Source organism: Dermacentor silvarum, chromosome 7 (genome assembly GCF_013339745.2).
Source record: "Dermacentor silvarum isolate Dsil-2018 chromosome 7, BIME_Dsil_1.4, whole genome shotgun sequence".
Classification (NCBI taxonomy): Eukaryota; Metazoa; Arthropoda; class Arachnida; order Ixodida; family Ixodidae; genus Dermacentor; species Dermacentor silvarum.
In genome coordinates this window covers 87,057,012-87,080,749 of record NC_051160.1, presented here as the reverse complement: position 1 = coordinate 87,080,749, position 23,738 = coordinate 87,057,012, and the positions used below count along the sequence as shown (strand labels likewise).

Genomic DNA, 23,738 nt, shown 5'->3' with positions numbered 1-23,738 from the left:
CATGAGTTGGCTACCGCGTACGGCTAAGCCTCAGTGGCAAGATAATGGCGCCCATACCACATCGCGCAAAGTAGTACTGCATATTATCGCGTCCGCAAGCAGGCCAAACAAATCCTATGATAGTAACCAGAACTATTTATCCGTAATTTCATTGGGATAGCAATTATAATTATGGATAATCTTGGCCAATTTCTGCCGTCTATGTCGAAGTTCACGTCACCGTTATGTACTCTATGAAGTTCAAGTGCGATAAGATGGCGAATGAAGGTGTGATCGCGTGGTAAGATCGCGTTGAAGGTGTGATGGATGCGTAAATGTTTCAGCTGATGGAAATGGCGGGTTGATACTGCGGTGTCTTTTCATGCTCAGAGGGCGGGGTATGGGGCGGATGCGCACAGCCCGATCGTGCGCACAACGTGGAAAGCGTGTAGGTGAGCGCACACTAGGAGGGAGAGAACAAGGTGCACGTTAATGCGCGTCTCCTCTAGTCCGGCATTGGCTGGTAATTGACTGTTTTAGCGTGCCCTCTATTCCACTAACCGCAGACGGACTACATGTTTGGTGGGATGTGCGGTGGCGCAAGCGTGATTGGCTAGCCCTTGCAGCCATCTGGAGGCGCATTTTTTAAGTGGTCAAGCACAAAGCTAGTATTCAAGTAACCAAGTGTGTTCTATTTCGCTGACAGAAATTTTCGGCAGCGACGTAATCGCGTTCGGGGTTACGCGGCTCCCAACAATTTACTCTATCGCTGAAGTCGAATACACTTAGTATCCGCAGTAATAGCGCTGTGTTTGTCTAGTTGAGCTCAGCACCACCAGGTCGCTGCTGTCACCCTTGCAGGCGAGTTTTTGTGGTCTTCAAGTTAGATGTGTTCTTGTTTTCAAGTGCACGCGTGATACCAGGCTAGTTAACTTAATTATCCCGCCGTGGTTGCTCAGTGGCTATGGTGTTGGGCTGCTGAGCACGAGGTCGTGGGATCGAATCCCGGCCACGGCGCACGCATTTCGATGGGGGCGAAATGCGAAAACACCCGTGTACTTAGATTTAGGTGCACGTTAAAAAACCCCAGGTGGTCCAAATTTCCGGAGTCCCCCACTACGGCGTGCCTCATAATCGTATCGTGGTTTTGGCACGTTAAACCCCATAATTAATTATTATCGATTAGTTAACTTAATTATAAAGCGAATGTTTACAACAAGTTATGGGTCCGAATAAACTACGAGCCTTGCGTCGTGATTATTGCTGCGAATGCTTCGCGTTTTTGGCGAATCTGCTACGTCTTTTTATTTCGCAGATCAATGCTGAATTACAACAGAAACGCCATGCGATTAGCAAACCAAAAAGAGAAAGCAGGGAATTCGTTACCCTCACCTGTAAAAAAATATTTTTGTAACGACAAACGGCACATATCTGACATGCCGGCATGTGTGTCATATCGCTATGGTAACATATTTATAACAATAATGAAATTAAGAAACGTTAACTCTTGAGCAATATTTCTTGCTTCTCGGCGATTGTTGACAGTCGACAAGGCCGGAAATGCCTGAAACGCACAAACCAATAAAGCTAATCTCAATAACCACCGCTCAGCAAGCAAACCATCACGTAACCTCTGACTCATGTCCTTTATATTTAAAATGTAAAAGAACCGATAATGAAGTCTCGCATCACAACATCCGTTATCTGACAACACTCAGCGGATTAGGAAATGACGCTGAATACAAAGTTATAAGGGTTTTAATGTTTTCAAACACAAGATAGAATCGCATATGCTGTACAAGTACAACAGCTAATATGTCAAGCACATAAAGGACGGTGCACACAAACATATATTTCTACGGAACGCGGTTTTCAAGTCAGTCGAAACACCTGATCTTGCAGTTTTTTTTTATCGTGTTGCTCTTTCCATGTTTGAAAATTATTTGACCCAACAAAGCTAAGACTTAGTATCTCGATGTTCTATTGTAAATAAATAAATACTGGCCCTCCAAGCATATATGTACCGATTGTAATATATGCGAAAACACCTAAAATATTTATGCTAATTTGAAGGATCAACTCATGATCGTAACTAGTAACTCAAGCCTGTTAATGTTGGTTTGGTTCCCAGTGATTTATTAAGAGGAACCATACCCTTGGCACCCAGAGCATTGATAAGTCAACTTCAAATTATAAGGCGCATATAGATGGCTCCATCAACAATGCTTGATAAATGGCTGCCTCCATTGCCAGGCATCATAAATCTGGCGCCGCCTTTCTGTGCAACCTCTCATACCTCGAGGAGTTTAGTAAGCACATACGTGCAGCGGGCTAGGTTGTTTTCCACAGTTCTGGACGTTAACGAAATCAGCAAGCCGACTTATACAGAAGAAACGTAGGGGCATCTACAGTTGTTACCAAAGTAAGTTCAAGTGTCTGAGCAATTAGGAACTCAAACCTTATTCACAAAGTTGAGACATTCATTCAGGTCTTTGTCCTAATTAGAGCTTTGCAATCAGCTTTGAAATCAGTGTGATTTGTGGGAATGGCATGTATTGCCACTGTTTCTGTTAAATGCGGTATACCTATCGTATCATAATTTCGCTAACGTATTATGTGAAATGTCTGAATTAATTTACACTGTTTCTCACCGAAATTTACTGTCTTTGCCTTTACAGTGTAGGCTTCCTAGGCTGCTTATTTCTCATAATCCATAGCCAATTTTTGTACTAAATCCTGGCCCTTGTATAAGTGAAGACTAAACCATGAAACAAAAATTATGGCTCGTGTTTTAACGGATAATAACACTACGTGAACTGCTGGACCACCTACATCGAGGTGTGCACTGATGTGGCGCACATCAGCTGCCAGCAATGCGGAATAATAAAAGAGAGAGTTAAAGTCTGCTTTTGAAACAAACTTCGGAGCATACAAAAAATCTTAATTTGCTCTTGCTTTCTTATAAAGGTGTGCAACACGAGAAAAAATAAAATTTTCGTTTTTATTGACCCTGGAACCCGGGATGTATTTATATTAGGGTTAAATATGTTTCGTTGGGTATTTTGCTAAGGTGAAACGAAGGATCTGAGGTCAGCTTTTTCAATATATTTCCCGGCTGATTGAGCTATAGGAACTTACATCACAGAGCGAACGGTGCTCGTTATTTGTGACTATGGACGCGCTACTCTAAGCACAGGCAGGTCTTCATATTCACAGTAATGCTAAATCAAAACGCTACGATTATATACGACACCTTGGGTTCTCATGCCTTCTCAGTACAGAAAGCTACTCAAGGTTGATGAGATTTAAAACGATTTGCGTTTGAGCCGCTTTGAAGAGCCATAATGATAACTTATCCGATAACAGACTTGTACCGTGTCAGGACAATATAGTAGGGATGTTCGTGCTGTTTTCCATCCCAAAAGCCAAAGAATCTCTCATACCGTTACTAAAACTAGGTCATAAAGTTGCCATATATGATTCGCTATGGCATCAAATACTGTATTTATAGTTTGTTTATATTCCTAGAGGGAACAACCCCTCCCGGTTAGGGAAACATTGCAGGTCGGAGTAAATGAAGAAAGTGCAAGACATATTTTCACATACACCGCACAGAGAGTCATAAATGCATTACATTAACTAATATATCCATAAATATGTCAGGCTATAACCCCAAAAAATTGAGAGTAAATATAGGTGTGCGTGAAAAGTAATAACGCAATAATTGTTTGCACAAGCTAAGCTCTTAAATGTGATCCTGTTTAATCTTCCGTTAGAGGAGCTCAGCTTGTCTACACCAATAATCCCGTTTTTAAAGTGATTCGGATGAACTCAGCAAGAGAATTTATTTTCTTTAACTGCATAAACGGTGGCAGCGCCAACTTTTCAAATCCGTGGTTATTTTCTTATCATTCGGTTTACTGTATGGATGTGCGCACCATGGATGTCTGAACGTCTCTGACTGTGTGAATGGAGTATTTATCACCAATTACACAGATGAATTCCGTATCAAATGCACAAAGGCAGGCAGTCTTTTTAAGGTCTATAGCAGATTCTTCTGGAAACGCAAGCTGATGCAGGTGCGCACTAGGAAAACATTTATGTAAATTCCCAAGAAGAGGGCCCCACAACCGCATCATCCAAGGAGGGAAGGATTTACATGTATCCCTGCATAGTTTCTCAAGGCAGGGGTTGCAGATTCACCGCATTGTACTTCGTTCCAAGAGAGAAGACATTGAACATGGTCTGTGGTTATGCCTAAACTATCACCCAATTCATTGCAGCCATGTAGTCGGCAAATGGACTGCCTTGGATTTATATGTACTGCTAGGCTTAGATGTACTTTCGTGTTCAGCATCAGCTGAAACGTGCAAGGAATGGCTGAATCGCTTTATTGATTGAACTTATTGAGCTAACATGCGATGTTTTTGAGAGAGGACCTTCTAAGAAAGGACCTTTTGAGAAAGGCTGCTTCTAAGCAACACTTCCAAACTCCTAGAAAGTTTGGGTACATTGATACAAACTGTTTTATGTCACGGATAACTCTCAACGCCAATCCAATGGCTTGGGGGTGATAAGGAGAACAGTGCCGAAGCACGACCCTGCGACTGTCTGTCCACTGCTGAAACTTGTTGCTCATGAATGCACGTCCATTGTCAGAGACTACGACCTTCAACTCCCAAAATATCGCTTGGTCAAGAAGGGCAATGAAACTATTTGTATCTCCTTTTCCAAGGCGTGCAGCTACAATTCTTGTGCATTGGTCGGTTGCCACTACAAATGAATGTGTTTGGCGCACACCTTCGCTCTTGTTTTTCAACTCGGCAAAGTCCACATGCACTACTTTGAAAGGTGTGTCTGAGTGAAGCGGTAATACGACTGCGTCTGGTCCTGGGCGGTACTTTGCCTTGTGGACCTGGCACAAGTGGCATGACCGAAGATAGTTATCTCCTTGTCTCCTCATATTCTTCCACGTGAACCTTTGTGGAAGCTTATTATATATTCTCCAGAACCTATCATGACCACCAGAGTCAGGAGTGTCATGGTACATGTGGAGCACTTTTGGAACTAGGGCTCCGGCACGACAAACCTTCCATTGGCAAACTGTAGAGCTTCTCATCCTTCCCATAGTTTCGTCACGTTTAACACTTTATGTGTAACTTCGACCGCCAGTCTTGATAATGCATCTGCATCCGTCAACCCGCTGCTTGAAGGGTGGATAACCTCAAAATCGGACTCCTGTAGTTCCTTTATCCAGCGCGCCAGCTTTTCTCTTGGCTCCCACTCACCGAGGAGATAGCTCAGAGCCTGATGGTCTGTAAACAGTTTGAATTTTCTCCCGTCTATGTATGACCTAAAGTATCGTACGGCCGTGAGGACGGCAATGGCCTCTTTCTCCGTAGTAGAGTAGTTCAGCTGAATAGCGTTAAACGTGTAGGAATAGTACGCAACAACTGTCGATTTAGGGGAGAATTTCAGTCCCTCTAATACAGCACTGCCCCTGCACCATAGTGTGATGCACCAGTGTTCATCTCAAACGGCAGGCTGAAGTCAGGTAAAGTTAGTACTGGGTCAGACGAGATGCGGCGCACTAGTTCCTGATAGACATCCTCGCACTCATCAGACCAAATAAAATGAACATCCTTTTTTGTCGGCTCTGTCAGGCACTTTGTCATCTTTGCAAAATCCTTAATGCAAGCCCTGAAGTCGCCTGCTAGTCCAAGAAAACCTCGCAGCGAATGAAGGTCATGCGGCTTCGTAAGTGTGGAAATTCGATGTACAGACTCTTGCTTGGTACTTTTCGTGGCACCGTGGAACACTCTACCGAAAAAACGATCTTCGGCTGAAAGACACCACTCTTCTTTTCATTTATCTTCAGATCGGCATTGCCGAGTGCTTGTAAGACCTTCGCCAGGTGTTCGGTGTGCTCCGGCTCAGATCTCGAATACACGATGATGTCATCCATGTAAACATTGCAAAAAATTCCGAGATATGACTTAAGAACACAGTTCATCATCTTTTCAAATCATGCAGGTGAGTTTTTCCAGCCAAAAGGTAGTCCAATATATTCGTAGATGTCGAATGGTGTCACAAAGACGGAAAATATTTTTCTCTCCTCTGACAGTGGCACTTGCGAGAAGCTTTTGCACAGATCTAAGCAAGAAAAAATGTTGCAGCCCCCGGTTTCGTTGATGATTTAGTCTATAAGTGGCATTGGAAATGGAAGTAAGTCAGTCTGTTTGTTGACCTGCCTGTAATCAGTACAGATAAGAAATGCTCCATCTCCTTTAGGAGCAATGGTGACCGGCGAAGCGAAGAAAGAGGTTGATGGGCGGACGACACCAGCGTAGAGCATCTCCTGCAGTTCTTCCTTCAGCCAACGTCTCTTCTCTCGTGACGTATTGTAGGCATTGCGTTTCACTACTGTCTTGTCGAGAAGTTCATACGGTACTTCAAACATTGATGTGGCGGTTGGATAGCCCCCGCCGCATATTAGCTCTGGATAGTGCTTGATAACGTCCACTGCTGTAGTAGGCTTCCGTTGAAGTTCGGCAAGTTTCACCGAAGACATTTGGCGGTCATCTCGAGTAGTAGCTTCCCCATCCCAGTAGAGGTTTATTCGCAGCTGTTGCATGACTGGGCGAGCCAACAGCAACTGATATTTTACTCCATCGAGTATGAGAGCCTTAGTTAAGGTGTTTTTTTTTTCCTTTGCACGTGTATAACAGTTCCGCCCACTGATTATACGACTGTTTACAGCCGTCGTAACCATACACCGTCACAGGAAAGTTTTCCACGATGCTTAGGTCCGGAATTTCGCTCTTGTTTACAACTGTTATCGAAGCTCCAATATCTACTAAATATTGACCTTCTTCCCATTTGCTTGCACAGAAATGTACACAAGCTTGGCACGATCGATAAGGAAGATGGCCTCTTGAAATGAGAAATGGCGAGCTTCCGATGTGATCATGGTGATAGTTTTACACTGCAATCTGTGAGCTTTATTAGATGAAGTACTGTAGCCTTTATAAGCACTCTCTTGATGCTGCAGAGTACATAAATCTTTCATAGTTTTAAGCAAGTCATCCACAGGATGCGGAGTTCGTAGTTGGACATCAAGCTGCATGTTCTTAGGAAGCCCTAATATAATCAGAGATATGAGCGACGAGTCCAATAACGTGGAGTCAGCAACATGTAGCAGCCTTCTCTTCTCAAAAAAATATTCTAACAGAAGGCCATAACTATATTTGAAGGCTATAGTGCTATCCCAACTCTGGAGCTTACTCTCGGAGGAAGACATCAAAGAACTGTCTCTCCACTCAGCCCACGGCTGGTTTCCTCTTTCCGTGATTCTGAAGTCATACCAGATTTTCGCTATGCCTCGTAGGTACAAGCGCATATTCATAACCTTCTCGAGCTCTCGTTGCCAACAATTTTGGCCACACCCGTAGTCATAGAAACTCAGCCAGGCTTCAGCATTTGCAGATGATGAACCGTCATCAACATCCGGTATTACCGTTACCAACGACGGCCTCCGAGAATTGCTAGAGGAGGTTTTTCGTCACGAGCTCTAGTATTTGTTGCTGGTGTTCACTGTTTGTCTGCTCGAATTCCATTATATGATGAAAATTGTCTTTCGCACTCTAATATTTCCGGTCTTGTTCACTCATGCTGGTCGTACACAGCTACGTACTGCCCCCAATAGCAAAACGTCGTGTTTGTGAGCGTTCTGAAGAAGGGATCAGTGCTCACTCGTAACAGCGAACCATCTTCCGTGGAAAAAGCTTGCCACGCTCGCACGCCTGTCGTCGTCCGCGCAGATTTCGGTGACGTCCATGCACATGGTCCTAGGTAAAACGAAGCGGATGAGGTGCACAACACAGGTTCCTATCCTGTCGGCTCCGGCAAATTTGTAATAAAACTGAGATAATCAGTATGACAAGGTAGCGATCCTTGTTTATTGTAACTTCTTTCTCTTCTTCTCTCTTCCCGTTTTCTTTTCTTCTTCTACCTTACATGCTAGTTTGGAGGGTCAACTCATCGTCGTAACTTGTAACTCAAGTCTTTCAATACCTCTTTGGTTCTCAGTGATTTGTTTATTGAAAGCATATCCATCGCATCCAGAACATTGATATGTCAAGAGTACTATATGAGGCACCCATAGATGGCTCTTTCAATAATGCTTGACAGATGACTGCCGCTATTGCCGGCTGAAATTAATGATTAAATTACAACTCATTATGAAATATCCGCACTGTCAATTGCGGCGTTAGGAGGAATTATTAGTGCTCTTTGGCGTGTGCTGACAGTAAACAAGGGCGGACATGCCTCAAAAGCACAAGAAAGCCTGATACAGCTGATCTCAACTGCCACCCCACATTAAGCACACGCACTGCGTAACCTCTGACTCCTATGTTTCTCTTCAAAATGTAAAGGCAGCGGTGTCCCGGTCTAGCATCACAATAGTTGTTACGAGACCAAAAACAACGGTTTCTAGAATCTCGCATATGACCAATTTATTCAACCTTTAGAGTTTTTTAACATAACGAAGAATCAGATATGCTGTCAAGGTGCGACAAGTGGGATGTCGATCAGAGTAAAGAAGGTGCGGACAAAAATGTTTGTACCGAAGCCGCTTTCCAAAGTCTGTCGAAACATCTCTCCTAGCTGTTTTTTTAATTGTGGCTCTGATTGCATTTCGGGGACTATTTGTCCTCAGTGCCTCAATTTCGTAATTACTGGCCCTGCAAGCATATATTTGCCGATTGTATTAGATCGCACATCACTTCATAAATCTACGCTAATTGGATCATCAACTCATCGTCGTAACTTGTAACTCAAGTCTTTTAATGCGCTTTGGTTCTGAGTGATTTGTTTAGTGAAAGCATATCCAAGGCACCCAGAACATTGAAATGTCAAGAATACTCTATGTGGCGCCTATAGAGGGCTCTTTCAGTAATGCTTGATAGATGACTGCCGCTATTGCCAGACTTAATAAATCTGGCCGTTGCCTTTGTTCGCACTTTCTGTTAGCTCTAGGCGTTTAGTGCACACAGATGATCAGCCAGCCACATCATTCGAGGCTTTCGGGAACAGTCTAATATACAAGAAGCAACATAGAGGCATCAACGGTTGTTGCCAGGGTAAGACCTTGAGAAATTAGAACTGAAATTTTTGTGACAAATTGAGATGTTCATACAGGTATTTATGCCGTAACTTTGGGCCATCTAAGCGGCTTCTAAAATCACTGCGAAGTTAGTGGGAACGGCAAGCTCCGCCATTTTAATTTCATAGAAGCAGACTTATCGTTATTTATAAATAGAATGGAGTACACTAAATGTGGTAATTTAGTTACGCTACATGTAAGCTAACTTAACGGCCCTGGGCTTTTCGAGGGAGACTTCCAAGGCCTCTTAATTTTCGTAAGCGATAGGCAATTTCATTACTACAAGTTGGTTATTGACGTAAACAAAGGCTAGACTAATTGCAAGCTCAGAGTTAATTTTTTTGAACAATTTCGTGGCACTATGAGGTATAAAAGCTTGACAGAAGCTCGGAACATATATCAACATTACAAATGATTCTCAAATTTTTCGCCTCCACAGGCACCTTCCCTCAAGCGAAAAATCAGGTACTGATATTGGGAGGAATTCTAAATCGACAGCGTTTAGTTTTTTAGGGTGCTTGCGGTCGTCATACTTTCAGAATGCAGAAAGCCACAGAAGGTTGCGAGAGTTTATAAACGATGTGCGTTTGAGGCATTGTTGATAGGCATCAGGATAATTTATCATATAAGAGAATTGTAAAGTCTCAGGAGAATTGAGAATTGATATTCGAGCTGTGACTCCTACAATTAACCCAATGCTTTGCAGGCGCAAGTTCGAATCAGCTAGCGCAAGATAGGGGTAATTGGAGATAGGCGGGAGCGGCATTTGTCCTGCAGTGGACACAAATATAGCCTGATGATGATGATGATGGTTCGAGCTGTTGTGTACCACGAAAGCCTAGAAGTCTCCAAAAATTTTTCTGCATGCCAAGGATAAATTTGTCACATAGGATTTCCAATTTCTGTATACCTAAAAATTTTTTGTTGAGAATGCATTGAAATACCATTGGTCAATGTTGAATATCTTATTCAGAATTCATTGGGAGTTGGTTGGGATATCATTGAGGAAAGTGTTGAGGGCTCTTGAATATTGGCCACTGAAATTTTATTGAAACATAATTGGGCAAGCCAATGTTGAATGGTTGTTGAGTTAGTATTAAAAGCACATTGTGCTTAGACATATAGTTGTGTAATTTTTGTTGAATTGCTGTTGGGTTACCATTGATGCAGTCTTGAAATGCTGTTGTGATAGTTCTGTTGACCAGTTGTTGAGTGATTATTGACACCGCATTGCAAAGTACATTGTGCACCTGTTGAGATGGCATTGACATTTCGAAAATTGCCACTGAAGTATCATTGATATTTTGTTGGGCTTATGGCATTTTAGTGCACTTAATTTTGAAATTGCTTTTCCATTTGCACTTGCATGCCCTGGTGCCTCTTCACATTAACTTTCCCTAATCCGAACGGAAGCAAAGGAGTGACTGACATATTTCACGTACCCCAATATATATTATAGCATGCATATGACACATTACAGTATATAAGGCACAACTGTATGGAACCTGAGGACATAGGCTAGTGCCTACAGTGCTATTAAGTGTAAGGGAGCAGAACTATAGCAAACATGTTGAAAAAATCTAAACAATGCGCACACATGCCTAGTTAAACTGGCAACATTTTTTTTCGGGAAGATATACAACACCACCTGCACTTACAGCACCATCATGAGAACTGAAAAGTAGAACTTAGTGGGTTTAAACCTATGAAGATAATGGATGAAATTGATAAATTTTACAAAGTTATCACTCTTATTGGCTACCTAAGGGACTCCTTGAACTTGAACTACAAAAATGTACAGCAATGTTAAAAACAAACAGAAGATGGAAACCTATAGCCTTCTTGCAGGAATAAACAATGCAAATAACCTTATGTGTCACAATTTTACGAGCACTTTGGCAATTTGGTGTATGTACAGACTTGACAAACAGCAGCTCAAACAGAGATGCGAACGCTCAATTAAGATAAGAATACACACGAATGCTCAATCAACTTGAAGTTTATTCATAAATACATAGTTCTGTTCTTGACAAAACAATACTTTTCTGCCAATTACAGCAGCAAGAATTATATTTTGTAAAAACAAGTCAATTGACTCAAAGGTAGACCTTAAGCATACCCTTGTAACTAACTTTGAACACATGAACTCTTGGCTTGCATGCATAAATACAAAAATTAAGACCACTGGATACCTTACAATAAAATGCTACATACCCAGTAAACACTCACAGAAGGATTTACGGCTGCCTGTGAGTGGGCAAAATAACAAGTAAACTGGAAACAGATGACTTCATATATATATATATATATATTGTAATGAAGCAGAGGCGGCCCTGGGTATGTGCCGACTGAAGAGGAAGACGAAGGACCGTGCCGTGATCGCGAGAGAACCCCGTGCTACAAACAGCCCTTGCAGTGCCTACCTGTACCTAGCATTCTTACAACGTTATCGACGACAATAAACTTCGTCGCATTTGGTGGAGGTTGCTGAGATCCTTCGCCTCGTCCTGGAGCTCCGCACTCGAACCCTGCCAACACCAACACGATCACCCTGCACTATGCCTGAGCCAGCCACTTCGTTGCCTGCACCACCGGCTGCCACTGTGTTCATTTTCAGCGAGACGTCTTGAAACTGATCGCCGATCAAAAACTCGTCGTCCCCCTTCCCCTCGTCGGCGTTCGATTTCGCCCCTGCGTCGTCGAGCTCCCACTGAAGCGGGAAACTGACTGATGCAGTTCCTGAGGCAAGAACTGCTAATACGTCGGCGTTCTCAAGACCTGCATCTTCGCCGCAAAATGTTATTACCGTTTTTGTAGAGGGAGTACCCGCAGTTGCGCTAGTCAATACCGGAGCCGCCGTTTCCGTCATTCACGAGAACCTTCGTCGCAAACTCCGAAAAGTGACTACAGCTCCATCTGGCCTGGTGCTCGCCACTGCCAGCGCGCAGCGAATTCACCCTTCAGCTGTATGCACGGTCCGTTTTGTCATCAACGAAGTTTTGTACATAATCGAGTGTTTCGTGCTACCATCGTGCTCTCACGACCCAATCCTTGGTTGGGATTTTCTGTCACGTCATCATGCTGTCATAGACTGTTCGCGTGCAGAAGTTTCGCTTTTACCACTATGTGAATCACTGCTGACCGGCTCTCCTCACCTTGCCGATAAACTCATTGTTGATGCCAACACAACCATACCCTCTGAGTCATCGATGGCTGTTGTCCTGTCGTCTGCTGCCGACTCTGACGCCACTGTAGTGTTCACGCCGTCCGATGTGTTTGCTCAACGCAAGGGCATCGTTCTTCCGTTTGCCGTGCTCACTATAACATCTGGGTCAACTGTTATGCTGGTCACCAACAACTACCAGTACCCGATCAGCCTAATGCGTGGAGAGACCCTAGGATACTTGCAGGAGGTCGACTACGTTGACGATCTCGATGTTCCTACCGACTCCCACCGTTGTTACGTTGACGCCATCGACCTTGCTCTTTCCCCATCTCATCGCCGTCAACTTCTCGCTCTCCTTCACAAGTTTCTTTCTTCTTTCGACTGCCATCAGACGTCATTGGGCCGTGCCACCGGTGTTCCTCACACCATCAACACCGGTTCCCACTCCCCCTTGCGACAGCGCCCGTATCGTGTATCGGCTAAAGAGCGACGAGTCATCACAGAGCAAGTGGACGATTTGCTCAAACGGGAAGTCATCCGTCCTTCTCAAGGTCCTTGGTCTTCACCTGTCGTGTTGGTAAGAAAAAAAGATGGCTTCATTCGTTTTTGTGTCGACTACAGACGCCTAAACAAGATAAAAAGAAAAGACGTTTATCCACTGCCTCGAATCGATGACGCTCTCGACTGCTTGCAAGGCGCAGAATATTTCACTTCCTTGGATCTGCGCTCCGGGTACTGGCAAGTTCCAATGGCCGAACCTGACCGTCGGAAAACCGCATTCGTTACACCCGATGGCCTCTACGAGTTTAACGTCATGCCCTTCGGGTTGTGCAATGCGCCTGCTACTTTTGAGCGTATGATCGATACCATCCTTCGCGGCAACAAATGGAAGACATGTCTATGTTACCTCGACGACATCGTCGTCTTCTCAACCGATTTTCCGACACACCTCGCTCGCCTGCATGACATTCTGACTTGTCTCGCCTCTGCCGGCCTACAGCTCAACCTCAAAAAGTGCCGTTTTGCTGCAAGCAAGTTAACCATCTTGGGTCACGTAGTCTCAAAGGACGGCGTCCTCCCGGACCCAGACAAGCTCCGCGCCGTTGCAGACTTCCCTACGCCCACGTCTATCAAACCCCTCAGAAGTTTTATTGGCTTATGTTCGTATTTTCGTCGCTTCGTACGCATCTTCGCATCCATCATGGCCCTTGACAAGTTTACTTTCCGACAGTAACGGCATAGCAGCGTGGTCACCTGAATGTGATGCGGCATTTCAGCAGTTACGCCACTTGTTGACCTCACCACCGATTCTTCGCCACTACGACCCTGCTGCCCCTACGGAAGTTCACACTGACGCCAGCGGAGTTGGCCTTGGTGTGTTCTTAGCGCAACGGAAAGCTGGCTATGATGAATACGTCGTCGCTTATGCTAGCCGTACTCTAAAGAAAGCAGAATTAAATTACTCAGTGACAGAAAAGGAGTGCCTGGCGATCATCTGGGCACTAAGCAAGTTTGGTCCATACCTTTATGGCCGTTCTTTCGCCGTAGTTACACACCACCATGCCCTTTGTTGGCTTTCTTCCTTGAAAGACCCGTCGGGACGCTTAGGACCTTGGGTGCTTCGCTTGCAAGAGTACGACATCCGCGTCATGTACCGCTCCGGCCGCAAGCACTCCCACGCTGATGCGCTCTCCAGCTCCCCACTGACGCCTGACTTGGCGTCTTTGTCAGTCTCCGCGTCCACCCTGTCACCATTGATCATCACTGACATGCTCAAAGAGCAGCGCAAGGACCCAACACTTGCAACGTTACTTGACTACCTTGCCGCTCCGTCTGATGTCCCTTCGACACGAGCACTGCGTCGCCAAGCAACCCACTTTTCCGTGCGAGACAACATTCTATATCGCCGCAACTATATGCCGGACGGTCGGAAATGGCTCGTTGCTATACCTCGTCATATGCGCTCTGACATCTGCGCACCTTTCACGCTGATCCCCTAAGCGCTCATGCCGGCGTCCTCAAAACTTACACAAGGTTGCGTCAGCGCTATTATTGGCGAGGCATGTACAACTTTGTGCAACAGTACATTCAGGCCTGTACTACTTGCCAACAGGGCAAGACACCTACACACCGTTTCACAGGACAGTTGCAGCCGCTACCATGCCCGGCTCGTCCGTTCGACCGCGTCGGCATCGACCTCTACGGCCCGCTTCCATGCAGTGGGTGTGGAAATTGGTGGAATATTGTCGGCGTAGATCATCTTACTCGCTACGCTGAGACTGCAGCTCTGCCGGCAGCGACCGCCCGTGAAGTTGGGTTTTTCATCCTTCGCAATTTTGTTCTTCGCCACGGTGCTCCCCGAGAACTACTGAGTGATAGGGGCTGTGTCTTCTTGTCGGAGGGTGTCGAAGCCCTCCTCACGGAGTGCAGGATCATTCATCGAAAATCGACCGCATACCATCCCCAAACGAACGGCCTGACCGAACGGTTCAATCGCACACTTGGCGACATGTTGCGGATGTATATTTCATCCGACCACTCCAACTAGGACGCCGTACTCTCCTTTGTCACGTTCGCATACAACACCGCGACGCAAGCGACTACCGGCTTTTCCCCGTTTTTCCTTGTGTATGGCCGAGATCCTTCCTGCTCTTTGGACACCATACTGCCGTACCAACCTGATGCCGCAGAGTACACTCCACTTTCCGAAGTATGCTGAAGATTGCCGTCAGCTGGCACGTTCCCTCACTAGCGAGACTCAAGAACGTCAAAAGAGACGACATGACCATAGTCATCAACCAGCACCCAGCTTTGCTCCCGGTTCGCTTGTTTGGCTTTGGATACCAGCCCATATTCCTGGCCTCTCTTCCAAACTCCTGGCGCGTTATCACGGGCCGTACCGTATCATCGATGCCACTTCGCCGGTCAATTACATCGTTGCGCCGCTCACAGTGTCACCAGACCTGCGTCGTCGTGGGCGAGAGACAGTACATATCAACCATCTGAAACCGTATTACGACCCACTCATGTTCTCTGCGCCCTGAGTCGCCAGGGCGGCTATGCTTCGCTCCCGCGGCATTGTAATGAAGCAGAGGCGCCCCTGGGTATGTGCCGACTGAAGAGGAAGACGAAGGACCGTGCCGTGATCGCGCGAGAACCCCGTGCTAGAAACAGCCCTTGCAGTGCCTACCTGTACTAGCGTTCTTACAACGTTATCGACGACAATAAACCTCGTCGCATTATATATATATATATATATATATATATATATATATATATAAGTAGTTCACAAAATAGAAGCACGTAGGAAAACATAACAAGACTTTACTGACGTTTCGGCCGGGGTCCGGCCTTCATCAAGAGTTGATGAAGCTGTTGATGAAGCTCTGAAAAGCTCTTGATGAAAGCCGGACCCCGGCCGAAACGTCAGTAAAGTCTTATGTTTTTCCTCCGTGCTTCTAATTTTTGAACTACTTCTGTGCCGGCTCCGTTTACTCTTCACTTCACTGATATATATATATATATATATATATATATATATATATATACAAAACACGTGAATCGTGTTTTTTGGAGGTAAACTTCTAAAACATTTGTGCTCTAAAAGCAGCTTACCTCCCGGCGTAAGTCAAGAACTGCACAATATTTAATTTCTTGTGTTGCTTTTGGGTACGGAAGAGTTTACTGGTGGCATTTTCTAATTTAGTGAGCTCATCAGCGAATTTTTTTCTGGACTTAAACAAAGCTAATGAAAGCATTTCTTTGGGCCTTTTTCACCCTACACAGCAACTAAGTGGTACCTCGGTCAATAAAAAGCCAATGCAAGCCTAATACTTTCAATGATATAATAAAATGACAAAATACTTATTTAGCACAGACAACTGGAGTGACACACAGCTAACGCAATACCCAACAGTGAAATAAATGGTCACCTGCATCATCAGAGCCCCGCACGACTCATTATAAAGCATGAGAAAAGGTTCCAATAACTGGACAATCGACAGGAGAGCTAGTGAAAAACGCAAATAAATGCACATACAAAACACAATTTACCACACTTGCGCGCATAAATAAAAAAGATTCCACCAGAATTTTGCTGCTTAAAATCTATAAAAGTAGCCATAAAGCAAAAACTGAAAGACGGGGGGTGCTGCAGTACCCATGTTAAAAAAATTTATCGAAAACGAGATACATGCATATAAAAACTGACAAGAAACGTCTTTCCAAGCTCTATATTAGAAAAACTGCACAACAACGTCAAGAACAAACAAGATGAGAAGCTATACCATTCTTGCAGAAATGAATAGTGCAAATAACTTCAAGTATCTCAATTTTTACGGATACTTTGGTAATTTGGTGTAAATACATACTTTACAAACAGCTGAAAAAATATGAGAACGGTAAAATAAGGTAGGAACACACAATAACGCTGACTAAACTAGAATACTGTTCGTGACGACAAAGATATTAAGCACAGCTCGGCGCGACAAAAAAGAAACAAAAGACGTGTTTTGTAGTATAAGTATGCAGGCAAAAAAAAAAAGTGAAGGATGTCCTATACGTGATACCACCCAACAAGCAAAGCTCTTTAAAAATACCAGCTCTTTCCCACTCAGAGCAACAGATAGCTTATGCATTTGTCTTCTTGGCAATCAATAAATAAGGCTTCCATAATTTCTCTTGTGTTCTGGTCTTAGTGATGACACAATTGTTCGTTCTACCCCTTACAGCAGAAAACACAATTTTGTTTTATCACAAAGGCCACACACACATGGTTTCTCATCTTTGACAAGTTCCAATGTGTTTAAAGCCTGTCTTCAAGAATAAAATTCTAGTTGAGTCGCCACTTGTATGTATTCCTACTTCATTCATCATTTTCGTCTGTTTGCGCTGCTGTTTCAAGTACGCATGTACCACTTGGTTAGGATGATAAACATTCTCACAAGAAAAAGGAACTACCTCCGCACAAAAGGTAGCCAATTCCTTACAAATAAAAGGCAGAGCAAATCGAAAGTAAGCCTCCACAGCATCGATGAAAGTAAGCCTTCAGAGCGTCACAGCGTAGACCACATGGCAGCATAAAAAAACAGTTAAAGATCCCACTTGATGCAGAGTGGCAACAGAGATGCGAGCTTCCTGCTGAATCAGCCGCTGATCAATGGATGTCTCTTGCGAGAAAAGACGCCAAGCTGTTCTTGACGAACTACATGTTAGCACCCGGGTGTTCGCTGCTTGTGTAACCTGTGGAGAAGGGAATGTAGACAGAATATGAGATTATGCAAATTAAGAATCTGCCACATACTATACTTAACTACGCACTAAATAGTAGTACATAATATACTGGCAATTAAAAATTTGCTTCTCTTTTAAGAGGGCCGTCGCGAAAATGAAGAAATGGGTTGTTACAGTAAATGTTACCCATGATACGCACAGCGATGTTTGTTTCACACCGGTGAAATATATTCCCGGCTCTCTAACAAAACGAAAGACCATGCTATAGTGGACAGCCGATACCAAGCAGCAGTCCGAATCTTTGGAAGCAGCAGGGCCGGCCTAAAATTTCGCTGAGAGCGATGCGCGCGCAAGCGTGCAAGTGAGAACCGGCACCGCTTCCTTGAAGCTTAGTATCCGCTGCTGCGTGGCCAAGAACATTCCGCGCAATTTGTGTGCAGCGCGTCGCGTACGCGTCCTGTGCGCATTGCACGCTTGCCTCTGTGCAGTGAGCTGTCTTCATGAACACGCCATTCCTCGCCGCGCAAACGCTGCTCGAGTGCGGTACTTCGTTTCTGCAAGCAACTCACATTCGAATCGGCCCAGCTCAAAGAGGTATCAGAGAACGGCGGCGTGTTTGGGTTATCGCCTATTAAAAGCGTGCAGTACGCCTTAAACGGCAACACGCCACGTTTGATTAAGATGCTTATTGCGGTTGGGGTGGCGATGGGTGATAAGGCGAGCCCGTCGGCGGCTCTGAGCTTTGCCGACGTCGCACCACGCCTGTGCTCATTTACGATGTGTATCCGTGTAATCACCGCGCCGATGCAAGACTTATCGGTAGGCCGTTCTCTGCACATACCGAAAAGGCGAAATATATTTTGCAGCGCACCGCGACATTAGCCACAACGCAAATCGAGGCGCAGTTAACGACTACGCGAGAAAAGGTGTACACTAGCCTTAAGGTATACGATGAGTTACTACGGATTAAGAATAGTTTTTTTTAATGTCGCAGTTTCGCTCCAAAGGCGAAACATCAATTGCGATAGTAAATTAGTAGACAACATTACGAACATTTCAATCGAAGCAGCGGCGGCAGCAAGCGCTAGCTTCGCACGCTGTCGATCCAGGGCAGGCGGTTTGCCTGCAGAAAGTGAATGGTGTGGTTAACATCTCACGCTCGTCAAAGTGAAAAAAAAAACGCGGCTATGTGCCCAAGAAAACAAAATCACTTACCTGTGTGCAGAAGTTAGGCTGCGGCTTTGTTCGCCTTCCTTCAATCATGAATTCTGCCCCGCAACTCAACAAAACTGCCAGGCTCGAACATCAGCCGAAGACCAGTAGCTGCGTCAGCGAACGTCTTCAACGGATTAACATCCCACTTATCATCATAGAGCAATTTCACTAAATGATGTCCAAAAAAAATGCTTCCACCAAAGCCCGCGCGGCACGAACCTCCGCACAAGTTTAAACAACTCAGTCGAAAACCGTTCACAGCCTCAGTATCGTATTAATAATAAAACCGTTCCTACTTAAAATGAGCACTAAAATCCATAAATAATTATTGATAATTTTTGTTCATACAAAAGATAATAAATTTTGAAGGAAAACCTAATTTGTAGCTTAAACAATAAATAATACGATGAACAATATTGCGACTACGAAACTAAAGGCCCACTGGGTACTGTTGCAAAAGACTGCACACAACAAAGTCACGCACACGCGCACACACTTAAACACACATGCTCAAACACTGGTTTGGCGTTCATTGCGTCACGTATGAGTAAAAGTTATTACTAATATCTTTATTTTTACGAACAATAACCTTTCTAAGTAGTTTGCAGCATCTTTGCAGATGACGTGGCAAAAAGTAAGGTATAACGTGGGCGCGTCATTTCTTTCATTTCTCTTTGGCCTTCGTTTGTTTCACTGAACATAGGAGAGCTGCAGGCTTGGGAGGTATCCATGGCAAGAAGTTTATCGCTTGCTTCTGCAAGGCGAGTGTCGGGAGCAGCCGCTGAGATAGCGACGAGCTGGCGCATAGCCTCCTAAATACTTTCTGTGCCCGCGCAATCACTCCGGGAGGCGTATTTCCAATTGCTAGTAGATACAGCGCTCGACCGCTGGCGCCACGCTGCACCGCTCGCGCGTACCATGTTTCTAGCCGCCGCCGTTGGAACGGAGGAGGCGTTGACGGAGAAAACGCTGGGCTGGTGGTGACTAGCCTGCTGTTGTGATCGGTGGTAGTATAAACGCATCACTGTTTTGATGATCTAAGTATAATCTCACTATCAGGGAGGGAGCAGTCTACCTGACTGGAGCAGTATTTGTTTTATTTGGGGTGTTGCTACGCTGCGCTCCGCAACACCCCACCGACCGCTGCTTCACGTCGGTGCCCGGCACCACGGCTGCCGCCATGGCACCGGGGTTCAAGCGACCGCGCTGGCAAACAGAGAGGAAAAAAAAGGAAAAGCGTGATATTAAGAAAAAAAATTCTAGCCCGGGTGGAATTCGAACCAGCTTATGCATGATCCCAAAGCGAGCACCGTAACCACTCAGCCATACAGCCACGCTTCCAAGGGTTCCAAGGGTTGCATTCAAGCGAACCATATGATTGCGTTCGAGCGCCCTCGGCGAAAGAAACCACCTAGAAACGCGATACGCGCGAGCAGCGCAGCGTGGCGCCAGCGGTCAAACGCTGTACCTACTAGCAATTGGAGTGTTGCCTCCGGGAGCACCGTTCAACCTCCTTGTCTGACCTCCTCGCAGGTAGCCCACTAGGGGCGCTGCTACCCCAGAATAGTTAAAGTCCCTATATAAGAAAAGTACCGCGATCTACTCTTTCCTCCGCCGCCTCGTCTCCTAAAGCGCTTGCTCTTTTCTTTACTTTTTGCTTGCGAAAGCCAAGTCGACGGTGGCGCACCTAGAAAGTCCACGTTGAAGATTTCAGGCCGGGCGCGCGCCGCCGCCGCCGCCGGTGACTGCAGCTGCGCAGAGGACTTCCAACATGGCTCTGAGGCCAGAAAAAAGAAAATATAAAGAAGTGAAAAGCGCGCGCTATCATCGTCCAATCGGAGATACGGGAGAGAGAGAAGCGGTGTTTATCAAAGGATGGCGGTACTTTTCTTATATAGGGATTTTAAGAATAGTTCGCTAGCCGCCGTGCATGGTTAAAGGCGGGGAAAATTGCGTGTGCGCGTCTCCATTAGTGTCAAATCGAGACAATATTAATTTGCCTCGCCTGCCGATGGTTCGCTGGTTTGCTGCGAGATTACATTTCTGCAGCACTCCACGGCTGTGGGGAAAAAAACTTGGCTTCTGCCTTCGATTGACGCGGTGAGCTGCGGCAGGGTATTGACGGGCTGTGGCTGTGGTGACACTGTCGGTGCCGCATTGAGAACGTCTAGCAGCAACGCAAATGAGCGCCTTCTCGCCGAAAAGAAGACATTGTAGTCACGAGTGAGTTGTGCTACTTTAAGTGGTTTGATAGGGCGCTTTGCGAGTTGATACCCAGTGGTATGGCGTATTGTTGTGTACCTGGATGCACCTCGTACAGTAAGAGAAAGGCCCCGGGCATCTCATTTCATGAAATTTCGAGCGATAAAGAACTTCCAGAGAAGTGGCTCCAAGTTTGAATGCGTCAAACGTGGAATGCGTCAGATACTTGCTGAGAGAGATGCACTTTCTATTAGTTCTGACTAGAAAGCTCTCGTCTGACACCATTGAATCTTTTTTTGGGTGGTTGAGGAGGTCAGCTCGAAGCAACGAGCAGACAGACTCACGGGCAGTTTTGTGCGGAACAGAAAAGTCTCTGAAGACAGGCATTGCGTCAACATCGACAAACAGCAACATGATGGACACAGAACATAGCACATGCTCGTCGCTACGCCGGCAACTGAGCGTAAACACTACGCCAGAACCATCCAAAAATTTCCCAAAGAGGCGATAGCAGCGCTGTTCAACCACATTACCCGGCGCAAAGAAACGCTTCGTTGGCCGGAATGTGCAGCACTAGCGATGGTTCGCGGATACCTATCGAGTGCTGTTAATCTGTTAATGAGCGGGTGTGTTGCAAAGAATGCCTCAGTTTGTTGACATGCCCAAGCCCTCGGCGCCGTCAGGTTCTCTGATTAGGCTTCAAGACAGAAGCCGTCTGCTGTACCGGTCAGACGAACTCGTAGTTGTGCTGAACTCTTCGCACAAGTAGGTTGCAGTGCTCGCTAAGCTAAGAAATTTTAAGCAGCCGCTGAGGGAGACTGCCGTGAATGCTGCTCAAGTGCTGCGAGAGCGTAAGCTATTGAATTGTTCAGTGCCTGAGCATCACGAGAAGCTGTTTGAGATCATGGTGACAAAGTTCTTCCACCCTCTATTCACTAATTTTGCGCTGAAGATAACAGACAAGAACGACGTCGCAAAAGTTTTTTTCACAGAAGCCCCTGTCACGAAAGCTCCACAAACTTTAAATCCAAATCATGGCAATAAAAGTTTTGGTGTGCAGTTATTAGAGCCGACATTAGTTTTTTTCCACACTGACATACAAAACATTTGTAATACTAAGCAGAAGAAAAATGAAGCTTCATAGCAGTACAGATGAGAGCTGTGGTTTTCCTTTTATTGTTCCTTTCTTTTGGAAAAAGCAATGCGCGGCGGCCTGTACGCTTCTGTGTCGGCGTTAAAGCCCGCAGATGTTGTAAAACAATAGAATCGGCACTGGTAAAAACAATAGCTTGATATACAGGGTGTTTCAGCGAACACTTTCAAAATTTATTTAAGGTTGCCTGTGGCAGATAGTCTAGTTCTAGTTATTGAGCTGGTCTACTCGCTGAGGCGGACATTACTTGCACAAGAAATTGAAATGCATAATCGAATAATTAACAGAAATTCACTAATTAAGTTTTGAACTAATGACCTGATGGCGCATATTGCAATTTACAAATTGTAGCCGTGGAGCTCGCAAGGCGGATCCACTTGAAATTAATTCTAAGGACGCCACCAGTTTCGAGATAATAATTCTCGAAACACGGTGGAGGGGGCATTAGGTACACAGAAGATATAATATTATTTTATTGATGCCATAGGGATAGATTATCTAAGAGAGACATCAAATAATGGTCGTATGAGCCCTGCTGGTTATAGATTAAAAGATAACAAAAATTGTAGTTCTGAGTAATATTGTGCCAAAAGCAATTTCTAAACCAAATAATATACGAATAAAACGATGCCAGAAGCGAATTCGAACTATGCGAATATTGGATACTTTTCAAATACTTTTTGAATTATAACAAGCTATTCCTACCATCGATACTTTCATGCTAGTACATCAATAACGTTATTAGGTTGCGGTCATTTCGCTGCACGGTAGGAAGCGTTTTCTTTGTTAAACGCAGAAACGAAGCATTGCAAGCAAACAAGCAGTTTTTCGCATACTCAGTATTCCAGACTCATTGATGAGTGCGAATTATAGCGGTTTAGTCAAAAACGCTGGCGCCCGGAGCGACATATAGCGCGTATGTCTTCTCGTGATGTGTGGGTACTATGGTCGCCTGGATGGAATATACATGGTTCTAAGAATAAATAGAATAGGCCAATATACGACTTCCAAGACGTCAATTATGAATATTCGCAGACTCCTAGTCAAAAGTCACAAGAGTGAAAAAAAGACGCTTTGACAGACCAATCTCACGATGAAAGTCAACGGTAATATTATTGGCGTTGAAGTCATAGAGCTCCACACCGTAATGTTGCCGCCGGGACGCGTCAAATAAGGGTTGCATTCAGCCAGGTTCCGCTGAACAGGCCATCCTGCGGGGCCGCCACAATGTCCGCGTGACATAACAACAATCTGACTGAATACAAAATCACACACCAACTGCGCGCAGAATTCATGTTGGCGCCGCTAGTTCGGGTAATGTGTTCAGAAGAAAGCATGAGAGAGCATCTCCCGCAGCTGGCACAACTCATACCTGACGCGTCACTGCCGTAGCAATAGGTCCTCCTTGCGGTGCCTCAGTGAGTATCGCATTAACTGCTGATTAACTGCTTCAATACTAAATTCATCAGTCGTCAGATGGATTTTGCCGGAGTTGTGTGTGTGTGTGTGTGTGTGGTTTTCGAGTGCGCAAGCCTCTTGAAGAGCAATAGCGCAGATTCACCGCTTTCTTCCAGCTCGACTTTTGGATAGGATAGGAATAAACTTTATTTGTCCAGCGGTTAAGG

At 45.1% G+C, this 23,738-nt stretch overlaps 1 long non-coding RNA gene across 1 annotated transcript in view; it reads left to right on the top strand.

Annotated features, from left to right (window-relative positions):
- Positions 1-2,289: 2,289 nt before the first annotated feature.
- Positions 2,290-23,738, top strand: part of LOC125946850 (uncharacterized) — a 35,382-nt gene continuing 13,933 nt past the window's right edge. The window contains exon 1 of the long non-coding RNA XR_007467925.1: positions 2,290-2,401. This is a non-coding gene — a long non-coding RNA (uncharacterized LOC125946850). The remainder of the gene's footprint in view (positions 2,402-23,738) is intronic.